This window comes from Triturus cristatus, chromosome 10, assembly GCF_964204655.1.
Source record: "Triturus cristatus chromosome 10, aTriCri1.1, whole genome shotgun sequence".
Lineage (NCBI taxonomy): Eukaryota > Metazoa > Chordata > Amphibia > Caudata > Salamandridae > Triturus > Triturus cristatus.
The window spans coordinates 1,242,276,358-1,242,299,931 of record NC_140593.1 but is presented as its reverse complement, the minus strand read 5'-3'; the positions used below and the strand labels follow the sequence as shown (position 1 = coordinate 1,242,299,931).

At 53.8% G+C, this 23,574-nt stretch overlaps 1 protein-coding gene and 1 long non-coding RNA gene across 2 annotated transcripts in view; one reads left to right on the top strand and one right to left on the bottom strand.

Moving 5' to 3' along the window:
- The window catches only part of GPR173 (G protein-coupled receptor 173), a 60,533-nt gene extending 36,965 nt beyond the window's left edge, over nucleotides 1–23,568 (bottom strand). Inside the window, exon 1 of the mRNA XM_085629896.1 lies at nucleotides 21,896–23,568. The gene's annotated coding sequence lies outside the window, so the exon portion shown is untranslated. The remainder of the gene's footprint in view (nucleotides 1–21,895) is intronic.
- Nucleotides 9,066–23,574, top strand: part of LOC146797183 (uncharacterized) — a 73,569-nt gene continuing 59,060 nt past the window's right edge. The window contains exons 1-3 of the long non-coding RNA XR_014969694.1: nucleotides 9,066–9,148; nucleotides 9,259–9,419; nucleotides 9,514–9,540. This is a non-coding gene — a long non-coding RNA (uncharacterized LOC146797183). The remainder of the gene's footprint in view (nucleotides 9,149–9,258; nucleotides 9,420–9,513; nucleotides 9,541–23,574) is intronic.

Here is a 23,574-nt window from a genome sequence, read left to right as displayed (position 1 = left end):
CCCTATCCTGAGAGGTGGAAGGGAATGCACCCTTGGATGTAGAAGCCTGCACCACCAAGCTTTCGGGGTGGGGTATTGGCTGAGGAACTTTGGGTCACAAGTGCAGTTGCCCTATTCACAGGAGCCGCAGTGCTAGGCTTGGACCACGTGCCTAGAAGGACATCAGTTAGTGCCTCATTAAAGGGCAAAAGGGGTTTAAAGGTGGAAGCCCCAGGCTGAAGCACTTTGGTCAGGAGATTAGTCCTGACCTGCAGGGAGGGCAGCTCTAGTCTGAGGACCTTGGCCGCCATCTTAACCACCATGGCATAAGATGCCCCCTCCTCCGTAGCCACAGTTGACGGAGAGCGCATGCCAGTATCTGGGGAAGTGTCCAGTCCACTGGCTTCCCCAAGTTCCCCATACCAGTCCATCTGTTCAACAGAGTCATCCTGGTGTTACAAAGGGTCCACAGACCCCTCCATACCTCTCCCAAGCCTAAACATCTTCAAAGTGTTCAGGCGACAACATAGAACCCCTTGGTTCAATCGGCATTGGATTCGGCTTAGAGCGACACCATTCCGATTCCGTCTCATCGAGGGTAAGGATGGGGCTGGCACCACGAGTGGGCACTGGCAGCACCGTAGGCACTGACTTCAGGTCCGATGTTGGGGAGGTCGCGATGGCACGACTGGCGTCAACTCCAATGGGGCCCCTCCCGACCCAGTGGGGGCCTGAGGGCTCACCAGAGGGGTTGCCCCACTCAAAAACATGGTGCATGGCCTCGTAAAATTCTTTAATTTGAATCGGGGTTTCTCTGGCTCTGCAGAACCGTGCCTAGAGCATTGGTGTTCCTTACCTCGTTTGTCAATGGACGACAGTCAAGGCGAAGATGAAGTCCACTTGGACTTCTTCTTCTTCTGTGCCTCTTCCTTGAGTGTCCAGAAGACCTTGAGTGGGACGTCGAGGATTGGGGGCTCCGGGAGCGGTCCCATGACCTCCTCTTCTTCGATTGGGACTGGGGCCTCCGCGGCGTGTCGCTGGATGGTGTTGACTGCAGGCCACAAGGAGCTTCATGGCATGCTCCAGCAAGGCCTTCAGAGCCATAGCCTGACAGTCCGAGCATGACTTCAAATCATGGTCACGCTCTAGACACCAGAGACAGACGAGGTGGGGGCAGTAACTGACATCATGTGGTGACAGGCACCGCACGGCTTAAACGCTTTCTTCCTCAAAGACAGGCTCGCACACAGAGTTGGAAATTATTTCAAAATCTACAAAAAGTCAGAAAAGGGCCTGTCAAAAAGCAAGAGTGGTAGCTCTACCCGGATCGGCGCTTAACTGTTGTGGAAAGAAAACAACTGACACCCACGTGCCTAGGCGGTGCATATATAGGTGACTACAATGTCATAACAGACGCTGCCGACGCGGACAATGTCAGGCGGAGCCGAAAGGAGCAACCCGGCGTCTCGTGCAAGTGAAATTGCTCAAGCAAAGTTTCCGGATCCAGCCAGACACTTGTGAAATTTAAAGGTAAGGAATCTGCAGCTAGAAGTCTCTATCAGAAACATCTAGCAGCACCATGTACCACTGAACCCCAGTCTACAATACTGAACAGCCCCCTGGACTTGAGAAGCACACATGAATGTATGAAGTACCCCTCCAGCTATGCTGAACAGTGTCCAAAGATACTTCATACATTCCTGCATTGAGCCGTAGGTGCCAGACAAACTGAGCAGCACCTCTGGCATATGAGCAGCACCTCTGGCATATGAGCAGCACCTCTGGCATATGAGCAGCACCTCTGGCATATGAGCAGCACCTCTGGCATATGAGCAGCACCTCTGGCATATGAGCAGCACCTCTGGCATATGAGCAGCACCTCTGGCATAGGAGCAGCACCTCTGGCATATGAGCAGCACCGGTGCCATGCTGACTGCCAGTCAGACATGCTGGCTGCGTGTTATGTTATGTTATCTTAAATTATTTTTATAAGGCGCACAGCTACCGAAAAAGGGTGTCCCAGAGCCAGCCTGAAGAGTGGAAAAGAAAGTGATGGTATTATTGGTTGAACAGCCATGTATTTAAACCTTTGCGAAAGTTTGCAAAGCTTGTTTCGTGACGAAGGGGTGCGGGAAGAGTGTTCCACAAGGTAGGGCCAAGAAAGGCAAAGGAGCTTATTGAAAGATTTCAGATCCAATTTGCTCCAGTTACGAGATTGCTGCTGTGCACCAGGAGTAGCTATGGTCAGAGAGGCTGGAACAGTGCAATAGAATTGGACTGCAGAGTGATCTGACCAGAATAAACGGAGAGATGGTAGACATTGAATATCAGACAGGTTGGAAAATATAGGATCCAGTAGATGGCCGGCCATATGTGTAGGACCCGCATTACAAAGCAGCAGATTCATTGCTGCGCGGTCGGCAATCAGTGTGCTACTGATGGAGCACGTAGGGTCGTCCAAGTGAATGTTAAGGTCACCCAGGATAGTAAAGTTTGCCGCCTTAAGAAGATGAGGGGAGATTAACTCTGGAAATGAGGCAGCCCAGGGCGCCGACGGGCCAGGAGGGTGGTAGACAGGAATACCAGATAAGGTAAAGTGAGGGGTCAACACAAGTTTAAATAGGCCTGCCTCACATCCCTTAAGAGGGAGCACCTCTAGTTTACATGAATAAGATTTCTTTTCAAATAATGGCCTTGCCACCCCCATCCTTGAGCTCTCTGTCTATCCTAACTATAGCGTAGTTAGAGGGTAAAGCGGAGGCCACATCCGGGCCCGAGCTCATACGCAGCCATGTTCCAGTTAATAGGTCGAAGATGTCTTTTATGTTTGGGGAGGGAACGACAATTAATATTCCAGAAGGAAAAAGTCGTACTAGTGGACTTACAACGTAGTGAGGGACATTTATCCTGTGGGAGGAAAATATTAGCAGTAAGTGAATTGCTCAGCTCACTTGGAGGTGATTTGTTAAATTTAAAACTGCAGCAAGGGATGGGAGGAGCTTAGCGCGTGATCAAGATGGCCGCGTGAGCCTAGAGCTCCCGAGACCCTCGCTCCCTCCGGCAGCTATCCTGTATATTATCCTGCTTTTGATGCCCGGAATATTGGAGGGGAGCTGTTGCTGAGGCGAGAGTCGCTGTCCGGATCGAAATCGTCCACCGGAGACCGAAGTTGTACTGACTGGAAGTTTGTGGCCTACTCCCCGCACGGTGCCCGGGCCTTGCGTTGGCACAGTGCCCGTGCACTAATTGAACAACAGCGGCCGGGCTGGGGACGGGTCGGCGGAGGGAGGGTGTTTCCACTTTCACTTTCACTTTCGCCTTCCAGTCTCCACAGCGCCCGGGACGGGGCGTGCGTAGTGCCAGCCACTGGTCGCATGGTTGATTACTCTGTATGGGCAAGGAGAGTGTCTACAAGGCAGATTGCGATGTCGACCAAGTCGGACGCCGACAAACAGAAGCCCAAGAGTACCAGGCGGGGCAGTTACACCCAGACTAACAACATGGACCGGTATGCCCACCAGAAGGGGTCTCCGGGCGGATCGGGCCCGATACTGGACGCCTCGAAGGACGCGACACCTCCCCCCACAGAACTGACCCTGCAAGATATTATGGGGGCCATCGAAGGGATGAAGTCCTCGATTGGGCAACAATTTGAGACCCTGGCACAAAAAGTGGATGCCATATCGATTGACGTCAATCTGGTTCGGGCAGACCTGGGGAAAACTAATGAGCGGGTTCAGTCCTTGGACCTCAAGACTGCCGGCCTCCTGGGCGACGTCTCTGGCCTTCAGCAGGAAGTCCGTACCCTGCGGACGGCAAATGATCACTTCGCCCGACGGTTGGAAGAGTTCGAAGGCCGTGCAAGGCGCAATAACGTGCGCATCATCGGGGTCCCGGAAAATTCGGAGGAGCAGTCGGTGGACCTGTTCGTGGAAGACCTGGTGGTGAACCATCTGGCGCCCAAAGGCCTCAGTAAGTTCTTTGCTGTCGAACGGGCCCACAGAGTCCCTGGCGGGAGGCCCAAGGTGGGGGCCCCTCCGAGGCCGATTGTCGCCAGGATTTTTAACTTCAGGGACCGAGATGCCATTCTGCAAGCATCGCGGGTGGCCGGCCCGTTGCCATTCCAGAACACTACTGTAAGTTTCTATCCGGACTTTACCCAGATGGTGCAGAAGCAACGGCAAGGCTTCCTGGCGGTCAAGAGAAGACTACGTGAGATGGGACTAAAATATGCCATGCTCTTCCCGGCCAGGTTGCGGGTGGTGTTCGAAGAGCGGACTTTCTTTTTTGAGTCACCTGACGTGGTCGGAGACTGGCTGGACACATTGCCCCAAGGACGGTCTGGCGTGGAACGCTCCGGTGGCGCAGATGGTGGTGGAGATGAACACTGAGCCAGGACTTAAGTACTAGGACTCCGGTTCCTCCGGGAGGTTGATAATCCGGGGGGTAGCGGGGGCAGTAGGGGAGCCTCTTCCTCCTCTGGGGTTCTTTTCGTAGATTAGTAGTTTTAAGGGGCGACAGGCACACTGCAAGTTGGGGGGCACTTTAGAGCTTACGCAGGGGTGCAGGGTGGGGGGTGGATGTGGGTTGTTGTTGGGGTTGTTGTTTTTTGTTATGCAAGGCGTAAAGATGCAAGCTGCTGTGACTCGGGTCTGGTTCCACGCGGGGGGTGGTGGTCTCCTTACATGTTGGGATGGAGGGTAGGGGCCTAAAAATACTCAGTTGGAATGTAAATGGCTTGGGGGATCGTATAAAGCGTGGGATTGTCCTGCAATTTCTGAAGCGATGTACCCCTGATATTGTCTTATTGCAAGAGACGCACTTGATTGGTAACACGTGCTATGCACTCAATCGTAAAGGCTATAAATTTGTTGCACATTCCGGGTTTTCCTCGGGTTCTAGAGGAGCGGGAATACTTGTCAGGTCCTCTCTGCCATTCGAGGTTGACTCCACTACCGTTGACGATAGGGGACGCTTTGCGGCAGTAGCGGGGCGGTGGGAGGGCAGGACCCTGGTCCTGGTGTCGGTTTATGTCCCCCCTGCATTGCAGCCCTCTACACTAGCGGACTTAGAGAGGACATTGTTGGACCTCCCAGAAGGAATGTTGGTGGTGGGTGGCGACTTCAATGCGGTTGGCTCTGGCCTGCTCGACAGACACCCGCAGAGGAGTTCGGGGGGGGCTCAGAAGTGGCTTCCTGATTTTATAGATACCCTTGGGCTAGTTGACTGTTGGCGATTGTTGCATCCCACACAACGACAATATACTTTCCACTCAGGGGCGCATGGCAGTCTCTCTAGAATTGACTATGTCCTTACCCTAGCTGCACACGCCTCCTTCGTCTCTGAGGCCAGGCACATGGCACGAGGTATTTATGACCATTCCCCGGTGTGGATCTGTATGGATGTTGGCAGAGGAGTGGGTGGTAGGGTGGCCCCAATTAACCCGTGGTACTTCAGGGACCCTGCGACTCGTAGTGCGGTATTGAAGGCGGTCGACCGTTACTTTCAAGAAAACCTTGGTTCGGTCACGTCGGCGGTGTCCTTGTGGGAAGCGTTCAAAACAGTGATTAGGGGTGAGGCCCTCTCCTTGATAACAGCGGCCAAGCGTCGTAGAGACGCGGAGGTCGCCCAGCTTGAGGCGGAGATTGCGGATCTAGAGTTGGCTCTGGAAGGGGAGGTCACGTCGGAGGCGCTGCACAAGTTGAGCCTTAAACAATCGGAGTACAGGGCCCTTGTGACGGATGCGGCCAAAGCCCTGAGTAGGGAACAGCGGGGCCGTCTGTACGACGTCGGGGACAAGGCCGGGAAATTGATCGCGTGGCTAGACAAAAAGGAGCGGGCCAATCGTGTTGTGCCGGACCTTGTGACGGAGGATGGCGTTATGGTCACGGAGCCGGACGGCATAGTCCAGTGCTTTGCGGATTACTTCCACACGGTCTATACCTCCGTGTCTGACAGGCCAGTGGAGGATTCATGTGAGCTCCTGCGCGATCTTGCCCTGCCTTGCCTCTCCGACATAGACAGAGACGATCTTGATGGTGACATCACAGTCGACGAGATTGCGGGGGCTATCCGCTCTTTGCGCCCGGGCAAGGCCTCGGGTCCGAATGGCCTGCCAATTGAGCTTTACAAACTCCGACCGGACAAGATCGCTCCGCATTTGCGGGCTATGTTTGTGGAGGCGCGGGAGATGGGCTGCCTCCCACTTGACCAGCGCCTGGCAACGATCGTGGTCATCCATAAAGATGGCAAGCCCAGGAACCGGTGCAGCTCATACAGGCCGATCTCGCTCCTTAATGCTGAGCCGAAGATCCTTGCCAAAATCCTCGCAAACCGGCTGGTCAGGGTGGTCGGGGATCTGATCCACCCTGACCAATCTGGCTTCATCCCGCATCGTAATACCGCGCTGAATCTTAGGCGCATCCATGGAGTGATCGCGAGGGTGGGGACGATGCGGGAGCCGGCCATGGTGGCTGCGCTCGACGCAACGATGGCATTTGACACGGTGGAGTGGGCATACCTGTGGGCTGCGCTTGCGAAATTCGGCTTCGGGCCCGGATTTGTGGGCTGGGTAAGGCTATTATACGAAGACCCTCTCGCCAAAGTTGCAGTTAACGGTAGGGCGTCCCGTCCCTTCGATCTGGGGAGGGGTACCAGGCAGGGTTGTCCTCTATCGCCGTTGTTGTCCGCCCTCGCCCTTGAGCCGCTGGCGGCCTGGATACGATGGCACCCAGACGTGAGGGGGATTCGTTGGTCCCCTGACCACGAAGACCGCATTTCCCTCTATGCCGACGATATTCTGCTCTATCTTACTTCACCCCGGAAGTCCCTTATAGTTGTTTGCAATATATTGACTTCTTTCGGGAGGAACTCGGGGCTAACCATTAATTGGGGTAAGTCATATCTGTATGCCCTGTGTGGGGACGTCCCGGTTCCCCCGCGGAATTGCCCGATCCAGATTGCCCGGGAGGGTTTCCTGTATCTTGGGATTTATATCTCTGCCGACCCAACGGTGCGGTATGAGAGGAACCTGCTCCCTCCGTTGGCGCGCCTGCGGCGGGATGTGGCGGGCTGGCGGCGGTTGCCGCTTTCCCTCCTTGGCCGTGCGGTGCTATTCAAAATGATGTCTCTTCCCCGTTTTCTCTATGTCCTGCAGAACACCCAGGAGCTGGTTCCGGCCAGCTACTTTCGGGAGGTTGAGAGTCTGCAGCGTTCGCTGCTGTGGGACGGCCGCCCGCGTATAGCGATAGCAAAATTAACTCTCCCTTGGTACGACGGGGGTATCGCGCTTCCCGACATCCGGAGATACTATTGGGCCTCCCAACTGAGCGCGATCAATCATGGAGTCTACGGTCCGGCGCTTGGCCCTGGCTTTGCTATGGACCGGTGGTTGCTGCTGGGTGGTGGCTATTATAGAGCACTTTATTCGAAGCCATCGGCTGGGTCCCTCACGGGGCCGACCGGGGTGGCGGTGCACGTGTGGAAGGCAGTCACGAACTCCCTGGGATGGAAGGATAGGCTCACCCTCGCCACTCCGTTGTATGACTCGGACATGTTGGGGAACCTCTGGCACTCTAAGGGATTCGACAAATGGGATCTGATCGGCATCTCCAGGGTGGGGGACATGCTGACCAAGGGGCGGATTAAGTCGTTCGATGAGCTGCGGTCGGAATATGCGCTTGAGGGCACGGAATACTTCCGGTATGCGCAGGTGCGCCATGCGCTGCAGTCGGTCCTCGTTCAGGGGGAAAAGGTGCCTGAGTCCTCTCCATTGGAGGACCGGATCCTGGACGGCCATATGCCGGAGAGCACAATCTCCCTAATTTACAAAAAGCTTGTGAACGTTCGTACCGATCTCCTCCTGGGGGTGCGGGACCAGTGGACTAGAGACGGCCTTGAGCTGGACGATGAGGATTGGCAGTACGCGGTCTCCTCTCCTAAGGAGGTCGCAATCCCCGCCAGGTTGCGGCTTGTCCAGCTTAAGATACTCCACAGAGTCTATGTCACTGGGCCCCGATTGGTCCATATGGGTTTTTCCGAAGACGGGCTGTGTAAGAGGGGCTGCGGGATGGTGGGCACCTTTCTGCACATTATATGGGAGTGTGGTGTGATTGCGGAACTATGGAAGCGGATTCACGTTGTTATGCAGGAAGTCACGGGCATTGTATTGCACCCAGAGGCGCGGCGCTGTCTCTTGAATGTGTGGGGTCCTACAGACTACGACGCGGCGCAGACTCAATGGGTGACCCTAGGTAATATGGTGGCTAAGCGTGATATTGCAAGATTGTGGGGATCCCCTAGCCCTCCCACCCTGGATGCTTGGAAGGTCAACATGGACTGGTGCATGTTCCGGGAGAAAACGGTGTATAGTGCGCGGGGTAGGCCCAAGAAATGGCATAAGGTATGGGGAGGTTGGAACCAGTATAGGGGGTACATATGTTTGCCTCCTGCCACTGAACCACTAGAGGAGCAACTTTCCCCCTAGCCTCGCATCCGACTTGGGTATCTCTGATGCACCTCTGCTAGAATGTTAACGCCCCTGCTTCTCCCTCCTCCTCTCAATCGGTGGCTTGAACTGATGTTGGAAATGGGGCCGCCCCCTCGCTGGGAGCGGACGCGAACTTATGATGTATATTGCCTTGCTTGTTGTGTTCATTTTTAAAAATTGGAACCTTTGTTTTTATCCTGTATGAGAGCTGTAGATGACTGCACGTGTCGATTGAGGAGCTGCCGAACCTCCGGGTTGTCGGCTGAATAGCTGTGTATCTGAATTATACGAATAAAGGTTTTAAAAAAAAAAAAAAATAATAAAAAAAAATAAAACTGCAGCAAGGGCCTTTAGTAGCCTCATCCAGTGGATCGAGATGCTTGCTCTCAGACTTATTACTTTATACCGGTTCTGTTTATTTTGATCCAGGTTACTTTATTCTTCCTATACATTGCATTATACTACATCGGTTTCTAGCATCTTTCAATTGCATTATGGGCGGTTCCAAGATGGCGCACAGAGTTTCGCTTTTCGCTACTCCAGTTACAGTCCCTTTTCTATGTTTTTCTTTGCCTTCATTTCCGGGTCCTTACTCACTTTTAATGAACGATTCTCGGCTCACTGCATTCGCTTTGCTTTGTCGGTGCACTGGGTACAACTCTACGATTTTCTTGCTTATAGGTAAGGTACATCTGGTAGCTCTTTAACCAGAGTCGGAGCTAGTCATGCCACACTTGCAGTTTTCATTGTTTATTCATCGCTTTTTTTTTCTCTCCGCTTTCACCTTACAGAACATTTGAACCTCTCTACATTGAGGCAAGAATTAACAGTAAGCACACTTTTCGCGTCTTGTTCAGCACACCCCGTGTATTTTTCAGCAGCATGTTACATTGTTAACCAGAGTGCCACATTCTTCATTTTTTCACACAGAGAGCGTTTTACCGATTACCAGGTAAGCGTGTTATCTCATCTTTCGCCACACCAGACATTTTCTAAACCTCCACATTGTAACGCTCATTCTTGCCTGTTTCTTTTGGTTTCCATAGCGTGCACCCCATAGAACATTAACACAGGTAACAGAAATCATTTGTACCAGCATTATAACAGTATTACGAGTTTCAGCCTCCCATCACATAATCACTTTTGTATATGTTCGTTTATGTTTCAGATTGGCCCCTGACGAAGGAACCGACAGGTTCCGAAATGCATTGGGCACGTGTACACATGTTGTCATAAATCTGTATATGTTATATACATTTGTTTGTACGTTCATGAAAGTATAATGGACAATATGTTTTGAGAACATTCAATATGCGCGTTCTGCAGGGCATCCAGTTTTATCGCGGGAGGTAGGGGCCGTTAGAACGCCAACCTCCTCGCGACCAGAAGTAGCCTAAATCCCTCCACATCAATCGGGTTAAACCCGCGGTGGACCAGGGACCGGCAATGTGTGAAGTAAGTGCAATTTATAAAACTAGTTAGAAAGCAAATCGATGAGCACCCAAATAGAAGCAAAATTAGACAAGTTTAGAGCAAAAATAATTAGGCAGGTTCTGACCAAGTTCAGGCTGTCAGGAGCAGCGAGTTTAACTTCCTCGCGCATCTTGAGAGCCTCTGACCTATTGAGAAGTATCTTGATATACTTTGCACTCCCTGGCATATTAAGCAACACACTAACCAGTGGCCAAGTGCCTGACTAAGGTAGCAGCTCCCCGGCCTACTGAACAGCATACCCAGCATTGAGAGCGGACTGGCTAGCATAAGAAGCAGCAACCCTGGCTACTGCAAAATAGAAGTGGCATACCCAGCAGCGCAGTGGCATTTTGAACACCTCCCTACCCTGCTCACACTCAGCCTAACATACTGAACAGCAGCCTGGCACACTCAGCAGCATGCTTGAATGTTGAGTACTCCTCCAGCATGCTAAAAAGCACCTTTAGATACTGAGCAGCACTCTGGCTTACTAAGCACTAGCACTCTGACATATTGATCAGTGGCTCTGACTTACTGAGCACCATTAATCAGCATATTGAGCAGCTGCTCTGACTTACTGAGCACTACCCCTTGGACCCATTAAGCCGCCGCGCTGCCTTACTGAGCACTACTCAGCACTCAACATTTTGAGCAGCTGCTCTGGCATACTGCACAATAGCACTCAGACATATTGAGCAGCCTCTCTAGCTGAGTAAAAGCACTCAACATATTGAGCTCTCATTCTGGCATACCAAGCACTAGCCATTGACATATTGAGCAGCATCTCTGGTGTACTGAGCACTGGTTCTTGTATATATTGAGTTGCCTTCCGACTTAATGAGCACTAGCACTCGACATACTTAGCAGCTGCTCTGGCAGACTAAGCACCACCACTCCACATATTGAGCCGCCACTCTGGCTTACTGAGCACTAGCACTCGACGTTTTGAGCAGCTGCTGTGGCTTACTGAGCACTAGCACTTGACATATCAAGCACCTGCTCTGGCTTACTGAGTTCGGTCACTTGACATATTGAGCAGCATCTCTAGCTTACTGTGCACTAGCACTCGACATATTAAACAGTCGCTGTAGCTTACTAAGCACTATCACTCGCACATATTGAGCAGCATCTCTAGCTTACTGTGCAGTAGCACTCGACATATTAAACAGCCGCTCTAGCTTAATGAGCACTAGCACTCGACATATTAAGCAGCTGCTCTGGCTTACTGAGCACTAGTACTCGAAATTTTGAGAAACCGCTCTGGCTTACTGAGCACCATCCATTGACATATTGAGCAGCAGGACTTGTGTACTGAGTACTCGTACAAATTGAGGAGCCCTCTGGCTTACTGAGCACTAGCACTCGACATATTGAGCAGCTGCTCTGGCTTACTGAGCACTAGCACTTGACATTTTGAGCAGCCGGCGTGGTTTACTGAGCACTAGTACTTGGACATATTGAGCCGCCGCTCTGGCTTACTGAGCACTACCACTCGACATTTTGAGCAGCTGGTGTGGCTTACTGAGCACTAGTACTTGGAAACATATTGAGTTGCCCTCTGGCTTAGTCAGCACTAGTACTCAACATATTGAGCTGCCGCTCTGACTTATTGAACACCAGCACACGACATATTGAGCAGCTGCTGTTGCTTGCTAAGCACTATCACTCAACATATTCAGCATCTGCTCTGGCTTACTGAGCACTAGCACTCAACATATGGGGCAGCCACTCTGGCTTACTGAGCACTAGCACTCATTTTGTTTGAGCAGCTGCTCTGGCTTACTGAGCACTAGTGCTTTGACATACTGAGCCGATGATCTGGCTTTCTGAGCACTACCACCCCACACGCTGAGCAGCCGCTCTGGCTTACTGAGCAGTAGCATTCAAAATATTGAGCCACCGCTCTAGCTTAGTGAGCAGTAGCACTCGGACATATTGAGCAAACTCTCTGGCTTACTGAGCACCAGCAGTTGACATATTGAACATCCGCTCTCACTTACTGACGACTAGCACTCAACGTATGAAACCCCGTCCCGACTGCACTTACAGTTTCCAGGATCTCCAACGGAAGTTTTGGAAACCACCTCGAGTGTGTGCGCCGAGGATGAGTTGCCACTAGCTTCCCCCACAAGATGGGGATGACGCTGAACACCAGTCCACCACAACTGATGTAGCAATCAGTTAGTTGTTTGTATCCTTTTTACACCTACCAGATTTGATATGGTGGCTAGATTTGCTCACAACCCTAGCACTCAACATATCGAGCATGTGCTCTGGCTTACTGAGCACTAGTACTCGACATATCCAGCTTCTACTCTGGCTTACTGAGCACTATCGCTCGACAAATTGAGCAGCTGCTCTTGATAACTGAGCACTAGCACTCAACATATTGAGCCGCCACTTTGGCTTACTGAGTACTAGCGCTCAATAAATTGAGCAGCTGCTCTTGATAACTGAGCATTAGCACTCAACATATTGAGCCGCCATTCTAGCTTGCTGAGCACTAGCGCTCGACAAATTGAGCAGCTGCTCTTGATGACTGAGCACTAGCACTCAACATGTTAAGGCGCCACTCTGGCTTACTGAGCACTAGTACTTGGACATAATGAGCCACCGCTCTAGCTTAGTGAGCACTAGCACTCGACATATTGAGCATCTGCTCTGGCTTACTGAGCACTAGCACTGGAAGTATTGAGCAGCTGCTCGTGCTAACTGAGCACTAGCACTCAACATATTGAGCTGCCACTCTGGCTTACTGAGCACTAGCGCTCGACATTTTGAGCAGGTGCTCTGGCTTACTGAGCTCCAGCACTTGTACATATTGAGCATCATCTCTAGCTTGCTGAGCACTAGCACTCGAGATATCGAGCATCTGCTCTGGCTTACTGAGCACTGGCACTCAACATATTTAGCAGCCATTCTGGCTAACTGAGTACTAGTACTTGGACATATTCAGCCTCTTCTCTGGCTTACTGAGCATTAGCACTCAACATAATGAGCCACCGCTTTAGCTTAGTGAGCAATAGCACACAACATATTGAGCAGCCCCTCTGGCTTACTGAGCACTTGTACTCAACATATTAAGCAGCCGCTCTAGTTTACTGAGCACTAGCACTCGACATATCAAGGATCTTCTCTGCCTTACTGAGCACTAGCACTCAACATATTGAGCCACCGCTCTGGCTTACTGAGCACTAGCCATTGACATACTGAGCAGCCACTCTGGTGTACTGAGCGCTGGTACTAGTACATATTGAGGGTACTCTGGCTTACAGAGCACTAGCACTCAACATATTTAGCAACTGCTCTGGCATACTTCACACCAGCACTCAAACATATTGAGTAGATCCTGGCTTACTGAGCAATAGCACTTGACATATAAAGCAGCCGCTCTTGCTAACCGAGTACTAGCACTCAAAATATTGAGCTGCCATTCTGGCGTACCGAGCCCTATCACTTGACATTTTGAGCAGCCACTCTGGCATACTGAGCACTACCACTTGGGCCTATTGAGCTGCCACTCTGGTTTACTGAGCACTAGCACTCAACATAGGGGAGAGGAGTTGGCCTAATGGCTAGGGCGGTCAACCTCGAATCTGGGGAACTGGGTTCGAGTCTTGGCAATGACACTAAACATCCTGTGATTCTGGGCAAATCACTTAATCTCCCTGCGCCTAACAAAAATGATTGTGTACTCATGTAAAGCAACTGGTGCTATGTAAAGCGCTCTGATACCCTATTCGGGTCAAGTTTGCGCTATATAAAACTATGTAAAAAAACATTTCGAGCATCTGGTTTGGCTTACTGAGCACTGGCACTCGACATATTGAGCAGCCGCTCTAGCTTAGTGAGCAGTAGCACGCTGACATATTGAGCAACCGCTCTGGCTTACTGAGCACTAGCACTTGACGTACTCATCAGCTGCTCTTGCCGAGTTCTAGCACTCGATATATTGAGCATCCACTTTGGCTTGCTAAGCATTAGCCGCACTAAGACATATTGAGCAGCCTCTCTGGTACACTGAGAAAAAGCAGCATTTACACACCTCCAGAAACACAGAGGAACCTAACGCCAAGTCAGACTCCCACCTGTAATAAAATTTCTCATTTAATCAGTAGTTCAATCACTATTCATTTCAAGGATGGACTACTACAACTCTGTACTTATGGACATGTCCAGAATCCAGCCCTTTATGCCATGGCCTGGCTAGTGTATGGGACTAGCAGATCAGAACACTTCACCTGAGTCTTTATCGTTTGACTGGTGAGGAAGGGAAATGATTCAAGCCAGCCGGTATGGTTCATAAAACGAAGCAAGCTGAAGCACTAAACTAGACACATACCCACCTACCCCTTAAATGAACTTATAGAGGCTCTCACTGACTCCAGACTGGTAACCATCTCTGTCAGTAAACCATCCTGCACGCAAGCAAGAACTTTAAAACTGGCTACAATATAAGTAAAAAAATGTCCTGCTATATTGAGCAGATCGCTCGGATATACTGAACAATAGCCGAGAAGGATCCATGGCATGCATCGCAGGAACCTAGTACACTGGCACAGTGACCAGCAACCTAGAATACTGGCCCCACGCTGGCACAGTGAGCAGCAATCTGGCTCACTGGCCACACACTGGCACAGTAAACAGCCACCTTGAACACTGGTCACACACTGGCACAGTTAGCAGCAACCTAGCCTACTGGCCACACACTGGCACAGTACGCAGCAACCTGGCATATCAGCAACGCACTGGCACAAGGAGCAGCACCCTGGCCGCACAGGGAACAGCAACTAACACATTGGCTTCATGTTGGCACAGTGAGCAGTAACCTGGCACATTGGCCACACACTGGCACAGTGAGCAGCAATCTGGAATATCAGTCACACACACTGGCACAGTGAGCAGCAACCTGGCTTACCGGCCAAATACTGGCACAGAGAGCAGAAACCTGGCACACCAGCTACACACTGGCACAGTGAGCAGCAATCTGGCACACTGGCCACACACTGGCACAGTGAGCAGCAACCTGGCACACTCGTCACACAATGGCACAATGAGCAGCAACCTGGAATACTGACCACACACTAGCACAGTGAGAAGCAACCTGGCCCACTGGTGGCACATTGGCACAGTGAGCAGCAACCTGACAAACTGGTCACACACTGGCATAGTGAGCAGCAACCTGGCATACTGGCCACACACTGGCACACTGAGCAGCATCCTGGAATACTGACCACACACTGGCACAGTGAGCAGCAACCTGGAATATCAGTCACACACACTGGCACAGTGAGCAGCAACCTGGCTTACCGGCCAAATACTGGCACAGAGAGCAGAAACCTGGAACACCAGCTACACACTGGCACAGTGAGCAGCAATCTGGCACACTGGCCACACACTGGCACAGTGAGCAGCACCCTGGCACACTCGTCACACAATGGCACAATGAACAGCAACCTGGCATACTGGCCACACACTGGCATAGTGAGCAGCAACCTGGCATACCGGCCACACACTGGCGCAGTGAGCAGCAACCTTGCACACTGGCCACATGCTTCCATAGTAAGCAGCACCCTGGCACACTCGTCACACACTGGCACAATGAACAGCAACCTGGCATACTGGCCACACAGTGGCATAGTGAGCAGCAACCTGGCATACCAGCTACACACTGGCACAGTGAGCAGCAATCTGACTCACCGGTCACATGCAGGCACAGTGAGCAGCAACCTGGCATACTGGCCACACACTGGCACACTGAGCAGCAACCTGGAATACTGACCACACACTTGCACAGTGAGAAGCAACCTGGACCACTGGTGACACATTGGCACAGTGAGCAGCAACCTGTCAAACTGGTCACACACTGGCATAGTGAGGAGCAACCTAGCATACTGGCCACACACTGGCACACTGAGCAGCAACCTGGAATACTGACCACACACTGGCACAGTGAGCAGCAACCTGGAATATCAGTGAGCAGCAACCTGGTTTACCAGCCAAATACTGGCACAGAGAGCAGAAACCTGGAACACCAGCTACACGCTGGCACAGTGAGCAGCAATCTGGCACACTGGCCACACACTGGCACAGTGAAGAGCACCCTGGCACACTCGTTACACACTGGCACAATGAGCAGCAACCTGGCATACTGGCCACACACTGGCATAGTGAGCAGCAACCTGGCATACCAGCCACACACTGGCTCAGTGGGCAGCAACCTTGCACACTGGCCACACGCTAGGCATAGTGAGCAGCAACATGGCACACTGGTCGCACACTGGCATAGTAAGCAGCAACCTGGCACACGGCCACACACTGGCATAGTGAGCAACGACCTGACACACTGCTCACATACAGGCACAGTGAGCAGCAACCTGGCATACTGGCCACACACTGGCACAGGAAGCAGCACCCTGGCATACTGGCCACACACTGACACAGTGAGCAGCAACCTGGCACACTGGTAACACATTGGCACAGTGAGCAGCAACCTGGCACACCGGCCACACACTAGCACAGTGAGAAGTAAACTCCTGGCATACCAGCCACACACTGGCACAGGGAGCAGCACCCTGGCATACTGGCCACACACTGGCACATTGAGCAGAAACCTGGCACACTGGTAACACATTGGCACAGTGAGCAGCAACCTGGCATACCGGCCACACACTGGCACATAAAGCAGCAACCTGGCACACTGGCCACACATTGGCACAGTGAGCAGCAACCTGGCATACCGGTTCCACGCTGGTACAATGTACAGCACCCTGGCATACTGGCCATACACTGGCACAGGGAACAGCACCCTAGCACACTGGCCGCATGCTGGAACTGTGAGCAGCAACCTGGCATTCTGGTCACACACTGGCACAGGGAGCAGCAACCTGGAATACTGGCCACACACTGGCACAGTGAGCAGGAACCTGGCACACTGGCCGCATGCTTGAACAGTGAGCAGCAACCTGGAATACTTGCTACACACTGGCACAGTGAGCAGGAACCTGGCACACTGGTTGCATGCTTGAACAGTGAGCAGCAACCTGTCATACTGGTCACAAACTGGCACAGTGAGCAGCAACCTGGCATACTGGCCACAAACTGGCACAGTGAGCAGCAACCTGGCATACTGGCCACAAACTGGCACAGTGAGCAGCAACCTGTCATACTGGTCACAAACTGGCACAGTGAGCAGCAACCTGGCATACTGGCCACAAACTGGCACAGTGAGCAGCAACCTGGCATACTGGCCACAAACTGGCACAGTGAGCAGCAATGTGGCATACTGGCCGCAAACTGGCACAGTGAGCAGCAATGTGGCATACTGGCCACACACTGGCACAGTGAGCAGCAACCTGGCATACTGGCTATGTACAGGCACAGTGAGGAGCACCATGGCTCCCTGGCCAATCGCTGGCAGAGTGAACATCACCGTGTTGTTGCTGGCAACACCCTGACATGGTTGGGTAACACTGGCATATGAGAGCAGCAGCCTGGCTCAGGGCAGTCAGACAGTGCATTATTTTGGGCAAAGACATGTGTAGAGACTGTTTACTGCCACCAACACCTACGTGGGCATTAGAGCCCCTGCAGAGTACTTAGAACGGGCACCAAATGTATGACGGGCACTGGCTACAATGCCTTGTGGACCGTTTCTCCTGTGACAAACACATATGTCTGCTGTGCATCCGGAGTGCCCATTTGCTGCACTGTGTTCTCCTGGGCAAGGAGGTGTACGTGCTGCTATATTAGGAGGGCACTGCTGGGCACAGTGGCACACTGATGGAGAGTGTTGGAGCCAGCCTCGTGGCGTGGTCCTGTTCCCCCTCGCCAAGCCGCACGAGGTCCCCTGCACCTCGGGGCTCCTCCATTTTGGATTGTACGTGACTCTGCGCACCAGCCTACGTGACCCCACTCAACCCGGCCTCGGCCCCAGCAAGCCCCGACATCAAGGCACCAACAACTGGCCAGGGGGTACCACGTGAACACTTCCCCACTCCCGGCGGAGGGCAGTATCGATGGGACCCCCAACCGTCCTCCCACACCTAGGTGCGATCGCCCCACAGCTCTCCTGGGCCTGGCGCCTCTCCTGCTGAGTGTCTGGCCGCTCCCGACCCGGCCTCTCCGCCCCCCCGGGCGCAAGGGTCCGGACATCAAAGGGCTCCAGACCTATATCTGGGGCGACCCTGCAACAGGACAGCAGTTGTATCCCGGAGTCAAGAGCCCTACTGATCGGATCGCGGCTGACCCTACGGAGAAAGACTCATCCTGGAACCACGCTCTGAGCCCTGCTGACTACGTCGCGGCTCCACCGTGCTTAAAGACCTTCACGAACCTTTGGGGCCCTGCTGACGCTGTCGCGGCCCGACCTTGTTGAACTTGCCATCAGAGCCCAGCTGACCTCGTCGCGGCTCGACCGAAGCGGACCTACCACCGGAGCCCTGCTGACTGTGTCGCGGCTCGACCGAAGCGGAACTACCACCCGAGCCCTGCAGACACCGTCGCGGCTCTCCACGTCCGAGCTGCTTTGAGACCAGCACCTGCCGCTCCGATCCCCGGAGCCACCTTCGGCCTAACGCAAGGTCTGGCGCAGAGCTTCCCCGTACCAGGCTGGTACTAAGACTGTCCCGCTACCCTGTCCCTACAAAGACATTGAGACTCTTTCTGGATCTCTCGATCCCCCTGTAAATATTTCGAATGTGCTACTATTGATAAAGTACCTAGATAAGCAACTGATACGGGTCCTGTGTGGTGGTGTTACTGGGCCTAGTACGATCATAGGAGAAGACCTCTCCTAGGAGGCTTCTCAGCGGCGCTCGGCTATAACTTTGCGGTAGGAAGGTGCCCCGGGGTGGGCCCCCTGACTCCCCGGTGGTCCTCCCTCCAACATTTGGTGGCCAGCGACGGGATCCGAGCCAGACGCAATCGTACAGGCAAGTAACGCACCCGCTGCCTAACCAGACGGAAAAAGAAAGAGAACCATGAGCAGCCAAGAAACAACCGTGGCCGCAACCTTCCAGCAAGAAAGGTTGGAAGAATACACCCACAAAGAATTGAAACAATTCTGCAAGGACAAAGGGATCCCAACCACAGGATTGGGCACCAAGGAAGAAATGCAGAAAGCCCTGAAAGCCTGGGCAGAATCCGAGGCCACTCCACCCCAAGGCGAAGGGACCTCGGCCCGGGACGAAAACCTGCCGCCGACCATGACCCCGGCAGATGGGGGACGAAGCATCCCGGAAGCCGGCCTTTCAGCTGGGGGGGACACTTGTTGGAGCCGGACTCGTGGCGTGGTCCTGTTCCCCCTCGCTAAGCCGCACGAGGTCCCCTGCACCTCGGGGCTCCTCCATTTTGGATTGTACGTGACTCTGCGCACCAGCCTACGTGACCCCGCTCAACCCGGTCTCGGCCCCAGCAAGCCCCGACATCAAGGCACCAACAACTGGCCAGGGGGTACCACGTGAACACTTCCCCACTCCCGGCGGAGGGCGGTATCGATGGGACCCCCAACCGTCCTCCCACACCTAGGTGCGATCGCCCCACAGCTCTCCTGGGCCTGGCGCCACTCCTGCTGAGCATCTGGCCGCTCCCGACCCGGCCTCTCCACCCCCCCCGGGCGCAAGGGTCCGGACATCAAAGGGCTCCAGACCTATATCTGGGGCGACCCTGCAACAGGACAGCAGTTGTATCCCGGAGTCAAGAGCCCTGCTGATCAGATCGCGGCTGACCCTACGGAGAAAGACTCATCCTGGAACCACGCTCTGAGCCCTGCTGACTACGTCGCGGCTCCATCGTGCTTAAAGACCTTCACGAACCTTTGGGGCCCTGCTGACGCTGTTGCGGCCCGACCTTGTTGAACTTGCCATCAGAGCCCGGCTGACCTCGTCGCGGCTCGACCGAAGCGGACCTACCACTGGAGCCCTGCTGACTGGGTTGCGGCTCGACCCAAGCGGAACTACCACCCGAGCCCTGCAGACACCGTCGCGGCTCTCCACGTCCGAGCTGCTTTGAGACCAGCACCTGCCGCTCCGGTCCCCAGAGCCACCTTCGGCCTAACGCAAGGTCTGGCGCAGAGCTTCCCCGTACCAGGCTGGTAGTAAGACTGTCCCGCTACCCTGTCCCTACAAAGACATTGAGACTCTTTCTGGATCTCTCGACCCCCCTGTAAATATTTTGAATGTGCTACTATTGATAAAGTACCTAGATAAGCAACTGATACGGAGTCCAGTGTGGTGGTGTTACTGGGCCTAGTACGATCATAGGAGAAGACCTCTCCTAGGAGGCTTCTCAGCGGCGCTCGGCTATAACCTTGCGGTAGGAAGGTGCCCCGGGGTGGTCCCCCTGACTCCCCGTGGTCCTCCCTCCAACAGAGAGCTTCCATCACAGCTGTCTCTAAAAGAGATTTCTACAAATCCTTGTATTTTGGGAAAGTTGCTCACGTGCCTCACGTTCTCCCAACGTTTCTAACATTTCGGCGGGGGGTGGGGGGGGGGCTCAGAGGAGAAACCTCTGTAAGAAGGGTCACTGTGCTGCGCTTTTCTCACTCTATTCACCATTCCTGCAGCGCCTAGCTACCACAGGGTGGGAACCGAAGCGCTAATATCGAGTTAATGGGTGGCCCCGAAACTGCTCTGACCCTGTGGTTTTGGTCAGTGCTTTGAGTGCAAATATAAAAGGGCAGGTACTCACTGTTTACAGGACCTGAAGGTTCCTGAGAAGTGCAGGTGCTCTCCCATTAAATGTATCACAGCAGTGCTGAGAAGTGCCGGTGCTCTCCCATTAAATGTATCACAGCAATGCTGAGAAGTGCCGGTACTCTCCCATTAAATGTATCACAGCAATGCTGAGAAGTGCCGGTACTCTCCTATTAAGTGTACTGCAGAAGTGCTGAGAAGTGCCGGTGCTCTCCCATTAAATGTATCACAGCAGTGCTGAGAAGTGCCGGTGCTCTCCCATTAAATGTATCACAGCAGTGCCGAGAAGTGCAGGTACTCTCCCATTAAATGTATCACAGCAGTGCTGAGAAGTGCCGGTACTCTCCTATTAAGTGTACTGCAGAAGTGCTGAGAAGTGCCGGTGCTCTCCCATTAAATGTATCACAGCAATGCTGAGAAGTGCAGGTACTCTCCCATTAAATGTATCACAGCAGTGCTGAGAAGTGCCGGTACTCTCCTATTAAGTGTACTGCAGAAGTGCTGAGAAGTGCAGGTGCTCTCCCATTAAATGTATCACAGCAGTGCTGAGAAGTGCCGGTACTCTCCCATTAAATGTATCACAGCAATGCTGAGAAGTGCAGGTACTCTCCCATTAAATGTATCACAGCAGTGCTGAGAAGTGCCGGTACTCTCCTATTAAGTGTACTGCAGAAGTGCTGAGAAGTGCCGGTGCTCTCCCATTAAATGTATCACAGCAGTGCTGAGAAGTGCCGGTACTCTCCCATTAAATGTATCACAGCAATGCTGAGAAGTGCAGGTACTCTCCCATTAAATGTATCACAGCAATGCTGAGAAGTGCAGGTACTCTCCCATTAAATGTATCACAGCAATGCTGAGAAGTGCAGGTACTCTCCTATTAAGTGTATTGCAGAAGTGCTGAGAAGTGCCGGTACTCTCCTATTAAGTGTATTGCAGAAGTGCTGAGAAGTGCAGGTACTCTCCTGTTAAATGTATTGCAGCAGTGCTGAGCAGTGCAGGTACGTTCATGTTAAATGTATTGCAGCAGAGCTGAGAAGTGCAGGCACTCTCCCATTCAAATTAAAGAAGTGCGTGTTCTGGGTACCGGACAGGACCGGGCCACTTAAAGCACTGGTTTAGATGAAGTGAAGCCTGTGCGAGGTGCGCGTTTATTGTAAAATGTAGCAGTCACATCGGAAGGTCTGTTGCCCCTCCCCCATGCTCCCCACCTACCTGCTGTATACCGTAGCCCCCCCAACCCCCACCCCATACTTCTCCTTACCTCTTGTGTCTGCTCTGCTCCTCTTCAGCCTCCTCTGTCTCTTATTTGTCGTCTGCTGCTCTCTTCCTCCCCGGCCTCCTCTGTTTCTCTGCCGCCTCCCCTGTCTCTCTCCGGCCTCTTCTGTTCCTCTCCGCCCTCCTCTGCTTCCTGTTGCTCTTCCGTCTCCTCTGTTCCTCTCCGACCTCCTCTGTTTCTCCTCGGTCTCCCAGGCTCCTCTCGGCCTCCTCTGTTTCTCTTCGGCCTCCTCTGTTTCTCCTCGGCCTCCTCTTCTCCTCCTCGGCCTCCTCTGTTTCTTCTTGGCCTCCCAGGCTCCTTTCCGGCCTCCTCCTCTCCTCCTCTGTTTCTCCTCGGCCTCCCAGGCTTCTCTCCGGCCTCCTCTTCTCCTTCTCGGCCTCCTCTGTTTCTTCTCAGCCTCCTCTGTTTCTCTCCGGCCTCCTCTGTTTCTTCTTGGCCTCCTCTGTTTCTCTCCGGCCTCCTCTGTTTCTTCTTGGCCTCCTCTGTTTCTCTCCGGTCTCTCTCCGGCCTCCTCTGTTTCTCTCCGACCTCCTCTGTTTCTTTTTGGCCCCCTCTGTTTCTCTCCGGCCTCCTCTGTTTCTCCTCCTCAGCTCCTCTTCTTCCCGGGCCTCGGATGCCACAGCAAGGCCCCGCTGCCACCTGTTCTGGTTGCCGTGGATACGGCGAGTCTTGAGTGGTTTCGCCCTGGCACGGGCGGTGGGGGTGGATCAGGGGAGTGGGCGACAGGGGTCCCCGAGTTCCCCGATGCGTCCCTGGGGGGCCATGGCCACCTCAGCCCTCCCGTGTGGGTGTGGCGGGCTCTCCTCCCCGCTCCATCGGGTGGGTACCGAGCATCCTTCCCTGGGTACCAGTGCGCATCTTCGGGTACCGGGGAGGCTGCTCCGAGCCAGGGCCCCGCCCAGGGTTCCAGATGCCTGTCTACGGCACCAGGGGCCCGCCTAGGGTTCCAGGTGCCAGCCTAGGGCACCAGGGGCCCACCTAGGGTTCCAGATGCCAGCCTACGGCAGTAGGGTCCGCCGAGGGTGCCAGTCACATCCTAGGAGCCAGTGGCGGACCCTGGACACCCTTGGGTACCAGACACATTCCGGGGCACCGGCGGGCCCTGTACCTCGCCCGGGGGCACCGGGGACTGTCCCATGCGAAAGGTGCCAGGCCTGGGCCCCTCTGCGGGCCCGGTTCTATGCTCGGTCCAAGGTCCGGTCTGGATCCGGTTCTGCCCGTTTCTAGGTTCGGTTCTAGCTGTGCGCTCGATGCCCGTGTCTGGGTGCGCTCTGCATCCGCGCTGTCCCGGTTCTAGACATGTTCTGTCCCGGTGGGTGCTCGAGATCCGGCCCCTCCCGCACTGGTTCTGGTTCTAGGTCCGATGCCGGGCCCTGGGTCCACGGACCCCCATGGTGCACCCCCCACCGAGGCTAGCAGGCCCCGGACCGCCACCGGTTCCTCTCCATCCCGAGGCCGCCAGAGGCCCCCAGCGCCGCCGGGTCCAGGGGCTCAGCTAGCCCCCCAGCTCCTGCAGGGGCCCTCGGGGACCCGGACACAGACCCCCCGCGGGGAGGGCGAGCAGATGGGCGAGCAATGGAGGACAATGGGCCACCGAGGCCCAGCCGAGCCTTCAGGAAAGAGAAGGAGGGAGGTGGAGGCAGGGAGGGGGAGGGAGGGAAGAG